The 8,460-nt window shown below is 32.9% G+C and overlaps 1 pseudogene; it reads right to left on the bottom strand.

Moving 5' to 3' along the window:
* Nucleotides 1-2,091: 2,091 nt before the first annotated feature.
* Nucleotides 2,092-5,742, bottom strand: LOC146885774 (uncharacterized; annotated as a pseudogene).
* Between the last annotated feature and the right edge of the window lie 2,718 nt (nucleotides 5,743-8,460).

Raw genomic sequence — 8,460 nt, 5'->3', positions numbered from 1 at the left:
TTCCATTTCATTCCACTTTTAATTAAAAGTGCACTTGAACCTAATAGAAAAACTGCATGTGGTTCAATCAATTTGATTTAGTTTGAATTATAAAAAAATAAAACCAACCATACTTGTACAGTTTGTTTTGGATCAGTTTTATAACTTTATTGTATAATATTATTTTTATGATTATGTTTTATATTTATACAATGTGACAATGTTAAAGGATGACTCTTATGATCTATCTCTTATATGTTTAATAGATTTGGTGAACTGATACGCATAATATTGTAAAAAATTCAAAACATAAATATTAGAATTAGTTTTTGTTGTTGTTTGTTATCTTTTAGTGATTTTTCCATCAAAACTAACAATGTAAAGTTTACACCGTCAAGATAACTCTTCCTTAGTATGTATAATATTCATACATTTTTTTACTGTAACATTTATTTAGTATGTATTATATTCATACATTGCACATTTTTAATGGTTAACCTTTATGATTTACCTCTTATATGTTTAACAAATTCCGTGCACAAATATGTATAATATTGTAAAAAGTTCCAAACAAAAATATGACAATTAGTTTTTTTTTTTTATCTTTTCTTTTAGTAATATTCTCCATCAAGACTAATAATGTTATGTTCACACCACTTGTATAACTCTTTATAGTCTCATTCATGTGTTAAACATATTCTTACTCAAGATAAATTTATAGGCATGAACCAAGGAAGGAACATTAAATCTTTTTCTTGCATACACATTTTTTAATGTATATGAGTGATGGTGTCTCATTCATATGTTAAACATATTCTTACTTCTCTAAGATAAATTTATAGGTATAAACCAAGGAAGGAACATTAAATCCTTTTCTTGCATAATATGTCTTCTATATTGAGTGAAATCAGACATAAGATGTAACTGATGATGGATAGCTGTGGCGATTTGGACCAAATAAAAAATTCAACCCCAAATTCATTTAAATCGTTTTGTTCTGAAAAAGAAAATCCAAAAAAAGTCCAATTTTACTTGGTTATCTTTTTTTTCCACGGTTTTTTAGTTATTGTTTTGGATTGGTTATATTCTAAACATCTCAGTGTCCCTTGAACTTCTCTATTGTTTATAATGTTGCATATCAAATATCCATTATGACAAATGAACTAGTTCTCATGAGTATTGTTTGAACTTGTACCTGTTTTGATGCACAATTGTCGCATCGATTGGAAATATGTATGGCTATGAATAATACCTAATTTGTTTCATTAAGTATGTGGACGAGGATGTGTATACACATATTTGGCATATCCCGTTCCCATAGTCATCCCAATATTTATTATCATCGTTATTCATCCCCATCTAAATTATTAAAGTTCTCACAATTTATTAGGTAACCATATATATTAGGTTACCTAATATATATGCATAAATTAAATTTTGTCTTAGTTTTGCATTTGATGAATCAAAATCTCATGAAGAATCTGAAGATTGAATTTGATCATGAATATTTAGATGTGTCTTTAGGTTATTATGTGTTAATTGGGATACTTTGTATGTTTCTCTTGCATGATTTGATCTTCAAATTATAGTTAGAAAGTTTTTTTCTAGAATGCATTCAAGCTTGTCTTGGTGATAGAATTTTTTAATTAATTAAAATATGCTTTACTATATTAAAATTTTATTATTTGGGTTCAAATGAATGACTAAATGAATGATTATAAAGGGCATTTTAATCGGTTAGATAATCGCTTTAATATAATAGAATCACCTAGAACCAAGAGTATTTATAGGGTTTCTCTTTTAATATGTTAAAATGATTTTCGGTAGATTCAAGTCTCTATAGCTCTATAAAAAATTTTTACTCTTTTATTAATATGCTAAAATAGTGATTAATTGACCAATTTCATGAATAAGTAAAATTAACATATTTAAATGTAGTTTAACTAGATTAAAATAAACAATTTAAAATCATACACTTCTCTCATTTAGAAATCATTTCACATTGTATCATAACACAAGTCTTAAAAAGTTTCATAATTTGTCATATGTTTTATTGTAATATGGAATTATGATAAACAATCATTAACTACTCAAATGTGAATTGAAAAATAATTAACTATTAGTTCTTTCAACTAGAAGGAGACTTTCTTTATAAACTACTAATTGGGAATAACCACCGTCTATGTTGACACCAAGTTTTGAACTCTGTGGATACTTAAATCAAACCAGGCTAGATCACCATCATGTGTTTGGAAGAGTACATTGCCCATATTCCTTGTTCCAATAGGGAACGCAATGTAAGGTATTGATCCAAAAACAAAGAGTTTAATCCATGTTTCCTTTTTACCAACTTCAACCAAAATTGATATGTAAAAGATTGTTGTTCCTGCATAATTTGACATCAAAGCAATTGTCTCATTTAACATAAATAATTGTCTCCTCAGCAAAAGCATATCAAAATTATCATATATTTCCATGGGTACGTCTGAAGGTGGGGGGGTTATAATCCACACCTTATTGATCAAGTCAAATGATACTAAATCTTGAATATAACCATCTCCATAACCCCACCAATGACACATTCCCTTTAAGTAAAATTTATTATTATCATCACGACTTTTAGGTATAAAATTATCCAATTCAAGGTTTGTCCAAGAGTTACTTCTTAGGCTATACATCTCCCACACACAATTTAGGAGGAAAGGATCATTTACGAACACATTATCATCAGATATAGCCCAAAATACTACGTACCTAATCACTTTATAGTCATCTCTAACACAGTCATAGCCAAATCCATGATAGTAAATCTCAATATCGACATAATGTGGTGCATTCTCAAATGGATTGGGAGGAACGCCCTTGAATTCCCTAATTGTTGGGTTACATAAATATGCAAGTTGTCGCATACCTTGTACGTATAGGCAAAGAATTCCATTGATACTAGAAGAACCTAAAATGCCAAATCCATCAGGGTAATCCTCTTGAATTTGACTAGGCCAGTATAATTTTTCCATATTTTGAAACCTCTCGCCAGAAATTGAAAATAAGGAGGATTTGAAACGATTCTGGTAAAGTGGAGAGAGATTCAATAGGAGATATGTATCATCATAGTATGATTGATGATTACATATGAAGTTATTGCGAAGGAGGTTCATGAAATGAGAATTTTCAAACAAGAGGGCCCATGATCTTCGTACACATCCAAATCTCTTGAGAGATTTCAAAGGCAGGTTAGAAAATAGAGAATACAAAATCATCTGGTATGTGATTCATAAGCTTTTGAGTTACAAGTTTACTGTCTCTCTTTGGGTTATGCATCCAAATGTTAATAAGTTGCCAATCATCCTTGGTATTCTCATTCCATAGGTAAATGCGGTGGGAGATGTGTTGGCAATATTTGATAACGAGATTCTTGATAGTGATCCCTTCCAAGTACTCCAACTGTAAAAAATAAATTGAGTAAACAAAAGAAATAATAAAAAAATACGAATAAGTTACTTTGTTAACCTAATTGTCTTCGAGGAAAAGGGTGATATTGGTTCCCCTTGATGGTTGTTGGGCATTGATGTCCTTGGCAACAATGAAAGACGCACCTGGTTGAGATTCCCAGATATATTGATCATGATCATTATGCTTAGAGGTGACAATAACCTTGTTAGCAATCAAATATGTAGAGTAGAAGCCAACTCCCAAATTATATGCCAAATCTGAAATAAGCACAACAAAATATTACAATTAATAAGCATGCCATAAAATGCAAATGAATATGAAACAATGACACCTTCCTACCTGCTCTGGTCATGCCAATACCGGTGTCGATGATAGAAAGTGTTTTGTTAGCCTTATGGGGAATCAATCTTATCAACCCATCATCTAAAATGTTCTTGTTTGTATGACTCTCAAATTCAATTTTATCTAAAGCCTGTGTATACATACAATGATCGATAATACTTATATAAAATAAATTTACAAATGAAAATCAAATTAAAGTACTACTTACGTTTGAAGCATTATTGATAAGTTCACGAAAGAATATTTCACTAGTGCAGTAAAGGCTTTTTGCTCCAGTTATTTTCCTCATTTTGCCTTGGGTCTGGAACCGAGGCATATTGGGGTGAGGCCAAAAGGTACCCCTTTTGGCCTCGGTTGTTACCCGAAGCTATAGAGTCCCTTTTATGCCTCGATTCTAAATGAACCGGAGCCATATGGTTCCTTTTCTGCCTCGGCTCCACGAGAACCGAAGCCATATGGTAAAAATATATTTTTTAATTAAATTTTTCGCGACACAGCACGCTCCTCTGTTCATCATCATAAATTGTTTTCTCCTTGTCCTTAGGATGATTACCGTTGACAGAACCATTTAATTAACAAACATAAATCAAAAACACAAAACCATCACAACATCACTCCTACATTTCGAATCACCAACCACCTAAAACACATATTGACTTCTATTCTGGCACGGTGTTTGATTAGGAACACACAGTACATCCGTCCCCGTTGGGCAGCAAGAAGCATTTGTAACAGTGAAACCTGCAATAGTGCAAGGAGTGTTCATGGATGTTGCAGCATTCATCTCTTCAACACAAGATCCATTTGTCCTATTATTCATGGCTAAGGCATACGGAGTGCACCCAATACGACCCACCCCGACATTCACGAATTTTCTTGCCCCAAGAGAACATAGTTCCTATCGCTGTCGTTGTTTCCCAGGTTCCTCTCTCCTACGCTCTCTCATTGCTGGTTGTGCAGCCGCTTTTGCCACCACCGCAGCCCCCTCTCAGAACCCTTGGCTCCGAACCTAGGGGTTCCAAGTTAGTGTCCGAAACGACGGTCTCTCCCACCTCCGTGATCACATTCGAGCATCGAGCTTCGTAGAGCAACGTCGAGGAGCTTTCCGGCGAGCTGAGCAGCTCTGGCGCGTTTGAGTTCTCCACCGGGAATGACGGCTCCGGTGACTTGTCGGATTTGGGAGAAAGTTCGAGAGTGCTAGAAGAAACTAGAAGCTCTAGTACCGCTGAGTTTTGGGACAAGTCTGGGATCAGAATTGAAATCGTTCACTGGAGCGATGAATGCGAACCACTGTCGTAGTGATGAACGTGAACCACCACTACAAGCCATCATCGGCGCCGCTGCGATGAACGGCGAGAAGACAGGAAGAGCTCACCGGTCAGAATGGGTGCGGCATAGATGGGTGGTGATGTTTGCTTTGTTCATGCGTGAGGTGAAAGGGAGAGGGGATCCAAGAGACTAGCGAGATGCAGAGAGAGATGGAGAAGATGCAACGGCGCGCGAGGAAGAAGTAGAAGGGTTCGCGTTTTTGTGCCCTAATTAAACTATATGGCCTCGGTTCAATTAATAACCGAGGCATATAGCTCTATTTGGCCCCGGTTCAGTGCCACCCGAGGCCAAAGACGTAACGATTAGTGACATTTTTTAAATTTCTAGCCACGTTTTTGGCTTCAGGTCTGTTCAACCGAAGCATATAAGCACCTTTTGGCACCGGTTTTTTTTGAACCAAAGCCTATAACCCCTTTTGGCTTCGGGTTTTTCTTGAACCGAGGCATAAAAATTGCCTGTAATTGCAAAAATGCCACCGCACCGTTATATGCTTCGGTTCCTTGTCAATCGAAGCCTATAAGGCGAGGTAAAAATGCAATAATGCACTAGTGTTTCTTTATTAGAATAAAAGGTCTTATTCATCTGGCTCAACATGTGACTCATCTCATGCTTCAATTCAAGCATCTCATCATTCGCCATTATGATTGGTTCGATGTAATAACAAACCAAATGAACTCAATTCAACAAAACAAAACCAGTCACAACCGCTTTTGTATTCATTTATCACAACCATTATATTTTGATTGGTTAATAAAAGACTGTTACATAGTTTTACTTTTCACCATTTAAATTAAAAAAAATTATTAATTATTTCTTAGCATTAATTAATTAATTAATTTTTACTAAAATGCTATCATGATCACTTAATTTTTTTATTTTCAAATGTTATTTAATTTTATTTTAAGGTATTAATTCATCATTTAATTAGACTGTGAACTCATACAACACATGAATATTTGATTTCTATCATTATAAACTATCAAAAAAAGCTAAGGCGCATTAAAACCTGTGTGTGCACATTAGGGGTGTTTAGAATTTAACTGATCTAAAAAAATAACTAAAAATCGATATAAAAAAAAGAAGATAACTAATTAAACATTTAAGATGTAGGTCAAACAAGTTATCCATTAATATTCTCACATTATGTAAATATAATACATGTTCATAAAAAAATATATAAAAGTATTGCAAAACAAATCCAAATCAAAATTTACTAGTTGAATTTGTTGGGTTAAATGTTTTTCTTAAATTCAAACAAAATCAAATCGTAATTTTTTATTAGGCTCATGCTAAATTGACTTATTAATTTAAAATTTAATTTTTTTATTAATTTTAATTTTCTTAGGTGTATTTTAATTTTAAATTTAACATATTTTTCCTTGAATATTTATATAACTTATTTATATAACATTTATCAGCTTTAAATTTAGGATTAAAGAAATTATAAATCATCCATTAGACAGAAAATAAATTAAATAGGAAAGAGTAAATAACTTAACTTGAAAGTTATAAAAAGCCAATATTTATTTAGAAGGAATAAAATACAAGAAAATAAAATAAAGTAATTTTTACTATCATTTACCATTATAGTTCTTTTGAAATAATATCATAAATGGACTCAATTCAATAAAAACAAAACTGTTCATAACCATCATATTTTAATCTATAAACAGAAAATAGAAAAATATCATACACGTTAATTTAAAAAAAAAATTCTTGACATCAATTAATTAAATGAATGATAGATTCAAATTCGTGTCCATAACCACTTTTTTATTGTTTTAATATTAATTTATTATTTTTCATACTAATAAAAATATTAGTAAAAGAAATATAATTATAAAATATCCAATATAAAAACATCTCGTCCCCTTGCTATAAATGAGACCGAAGAGGGAATGGTTAGAACACTACTCTCAAAATCAAAATTGGAGGCACAACAAATACACCAATAATGGTTGGAGGAAGACATAGACACCTCTTTGTGGACGACGTTATGGAGACTTATCTCCCTAGCAACTAGAAGTGCCTTACTATGGATCGATATGATGGTATTATGACCCAGATGAACACGTTGATGTTTATGTTACCCAAGTCACTTTGCATACTACATATATGATATCATGTGCAAAGTCTTCCGCACCACCTTGAATAGGGAAATTCTGAATTATTTACCCGGCTACGTCCTTTCTCTAGAGACTATTTTATTATTGTGGCATCACATTTAAGAACACAATTTGCAACAAGTCGACCCTATCATCTAACTTCTTTATCTCTTGTTAATATGAGGCAAGAAAAGGGAGAATCTTACGTTCCTTTATGGAGCAATTTGGCAAGGTCGCTCTTAACATCAGGAATTTGATTCCTGAAGTGGTTTTCACCACATGGTTAGGACATTCAGACCATGACCTTTTGTGGATAATTTTTGCATGACACCAGTCAGTGACTTAGATGAGTTACGACAAAGGGCTGCATAGTTCATGCAACTAGAGGAACTAGGAGACTTTAGTTAGCTTAAGCTTAATATTATGGAATAGCAAGAAGTAAGCTTGTGTGACACTCTTCATAATTGAGGCAAAATACACAAGTACAGGAAAGGGTTTCTGCGACGGTTATTTTGGACATTTGGTCTCGGTTTAAGACCCGAGGCATATACATCCGAGGCAAAAAATGGTCACCTTTCTACCTCGATTCTTAATCGAGGCATATCCCATCATTATTGCCTCAGTTCTGATGGCAACTGAGGCGTAATAGGCATTAAAAATTAAAAAAACAAAATTCAGAAATTATCTTTCTGTCTCGGGTCTGGCTTTAACTGAGGTAGAAATGTATGGCTTATTGTCCCGGTTATGGTATAACTGAGGCCTAATATTGTTTAACATTAAAAAAATACGAATAATCTTTCTTCCTTGCTTTTTGTTACAACTGAGGCATAAAGTGGGTGTTCTTTTAATGTAGTTTCTGTTTCTCTTAAATCCTACACATTAAACTGGCAAATAGACAACCAGAGAACCAAAACCAGCCAGAAACATAACATTATATTGTTCAAATCAAAATATGGCAAAATACTTAATGTATTATTCATTGCAAGATCATATCCTACACTACAATGAATGCACAAGTATAAATAACCGAGGAAGAAAATAAATCATACAATTATAATATTATACACCAAATACCAAACCTGAAGGGCCAACCATCCTAGCCGTTTTGTCTTGGCATTAGATTCCCCTAACAACATGTTATGTCCAGCAATTGAACTATGAAAAAAGGTCATGTTTAAAATTTTAAGATGCAATTATATAAGAAAGAAAGTTCATAAAATTGAGGTTTTTACCAATCTATTACTTGTCTGAG

The sequence above is a fragment of the Vigna unguiculata genome, chromosome 6, assembly GCF_037176805.1.
Source record: "Vigna unguiculata cultivar grain cowpea cultivar isolate G323 ecotype 2 chromosome 6, ASM3717680v1, whole genome shotgun sequence".
NCBI classification, from domain to species: Eukaryota; Viridiplantae; Streptophyta; class Magnoliopsida; order Fabales; family Fabaceae; genus Vigna; species Vigna unguiculata.
The sequence above is the reverse complement of the archived record's forward strand: the minus strand, read 5'-3'. Positions and strand labels throughout refer to the sequence as shown.